Source organism: Arachis hypogaea, chromosome 20 (genome assembly GCF_003086295.3).
Source record: "Arachis hypogaea cultivar Tifrunner chromosome 20, arahy.Tifrunner.gnm2.J5K5, whole genome shotgun sequence".
NCBI lineage: Eukaryota > Viridiplantae > Streptophyta > Magnoliopsida > Fabales > Fabaceae > Arachis > Arachis hypogaea.
Window position 1 is genome coordinate 119,696,639 of NC_092055.1, and position 2,903 is coordinate 119,699,541.

The following is a 2,903-nucleotide window of genomic DNA, read 5'->3' on the forward strand; positions in this document are numbered from 1 at the left end:
TTCACAATCGAACTATATGCCATTTCTAATTATTTAATTAATGGTGTTAATACTACTATGTTGTAATAAAATATTCAATTAAGAAAGCCGGCGTTCAGAAACGTCACAAGTGTATGTTACTGTGATCTATACAGAGATGGCTAATTATATAGTTAATTATTTCATAAAAAATACGAAAAGATGTGTGAAAAACGATTTAAGTAAGATATATAATTCTCTTTTTCTCTAATCATTCTTAATGGTTTATAACACAAGAAATAATCAAAATATCTGGAGAAGATGAATTGTTTATTCATTTAATGTGACTGTCCAATTCGCCTTTTTCGGCCAAAACAAAATTATTTCAAACATCATGTAAAACAAAAATCACCTACCTGAATTATTGCAACTTGCAAGAACGTAACGAACTAAGTAACCGAAACACGTACGTAGAAAAAATCAAAGGTGACCGAATTTGAACGCATTCTCCCCTAGACAACTAGAAGATAATAATTCTGAAGGATGAATTTTTCTGTGAAGATATCTTTACATAAAAATGACATTATAAATTATTAAATTATTTAATTAAATATATTAAATAATTTAACAGTTTGTAATACCATTTTTATAGGAGTATCTACCATTATCAAATGAATTAGATAATTATTTCCTTCTATACCTATACTTAACGAACGTGCTTTAAGTCCAAATAAGTCGTTATCAACGCATTGAGATATTCATGGTGGCAGTAGGTAAAATGAAAGAAAATGTAGAAGACACTAGAATTTTACACTTCAATTTAAATTCTTGTATTTTGAATATATGGACACTTATTTACTTAATTTGATCGCTGTTGAATTTTGATGTGTTGTTTTACTACTCTATTCTACTTTATTTGTTAATATTGTATTTGAACTAAATAATAATAAATATATTAATTTTTATTTTTTAAATCGATCTAAATTAAATTATTTATATTTTTTATTATTTTAAAAATTATATTTTTATTTTTATATCTATAAAAAGTATATTTTTATACTTACAAATATTCATATCTCGTTTATAGTGTAAACAAATTAATTATAAATATATTTTGTTTACACTGTAATGAGATATATAGAGTACGTCAACTTTCATGTATCACGTGTACACCCGTGATATTTGTTTAAAAATTTGTATCTTATCTCATTTATAATATAAATAAGATATACTTTTAATTAATTCGTTTATACTATAAATAAAATAACTAATAAAATATAAATTTATAAATTATATTCAAATTATTTATATCAATAAATAAAATATCCCTATCCTACTTTATAAACACTTATATCTTTCACTATTTAATTGACTTTGGTGTAAATAAACTACATGCCATGATTATTGATGATCGGATGGAATTGAAAATATGGATCTCGATCTTCTAACTTTTAAATTTTATTTTATTTAGAGGGTAATTAAAGTGTAATTTTTTATTATTTATAAATTATTATTTATTTTATAAATGAGACTAAAAAAAAATATAAAAAAATTATTTAAGAGTGAAAAATCATATTTTATTCTTTAAAATAAAAATTTAAAATTTAAAAGATTCAAATTTTGAAAATATACTAGCATCACCAATATTTGGCTTCCATTATTCAATTTCATTTTAAGTCCGAGAAATGCCACATTAACATTTATAAGATTATATACTATAACAAAATATTATATATAAATTTATTTTTAATATATATTTTATATTAATAACTAATTTTAATATATATCAAATATAATTAATGTTACAAAATAGTAATTTATGACTAAAATGAGATTTGTCATTTTAATATTTAATTTTAATTCAATTTAAATTTTATACAAGATAAAAAAATTAATTTATTCTCTATTAAAATAAAATTATTTTTTTATACTGAAATCGATCTCATTTTATTAATTATTTCCAATATAAAATAAAATTTAAAAATAATTCACTTCTCATATACCGTTAAATTTGAAATTTTAAAAATATTTTATTGAAATTACGCTAAAAGTTGTTTTTTAACTAAAAGAATAATATATATATATATATAACGGTGAATTCTATTTCATTGTACTGCAACTCCCTTAATTTCTACGTAAAACTTTTTGATAAAAATTAAACAATTTCTTGTTGAAAAGTATCTCTGTCTAATAAAAAAATAAAATATTATTTGTATAATAAAATCAGTTATTATATATTTATGTATAAATATATGTGTTATTTAATTTATTTTTAATGTATATTTTATACTAATAATAAATTTTTGTAATTGATTTTAGTATACACTTAATATGATTGTATAAGAAATAGTGGCAATTAAAAAAGAAATCTAAATTAGGTTATGTGAGAACAATTAGAAACGTGTTATGTTTTGAATGGTGGAGTAGAAATTAAGGGATAGACATAGAAGATCCGGATCGGATACACTCTCTTAGACTCTTAGTGTCTATGTCTTTGTTCCTCTTCAACTATTTAAAGGATCTTTGCCAATTCATCTCTAGGAAATCAGATTAGTGCCTAATATAATTAATGTTTTTTTTTTTTTTTTTGACATTGTTGTGGGTTAGGACAAAGCTCAACCCAAACCAACAAACAACAACCAAAGAAGGGTTATAAGGTGCAAAGCCACAAACTTACAATCCTAATGACAGCATCTAAAGGAATAAAAGCTTCAACTATTAACATTTAAATCATGGAGATTTCTTCAATGATAAAAGTATTTTAAAGACCTTAAAAGACCAGATTATAAAACAAATTAGCTAAAATTCAGGGGTCAATTCATAAATATTGATTTTTAAGCATATTAGTCCAAATTCAGCCGAAAGCCTTTGTTCCCTGCTTGGATTTCAATAGTTCATTGCCGTTGGTGTTCTCATGCGCCGACGTGTATGAGTCTTCGAGCTTC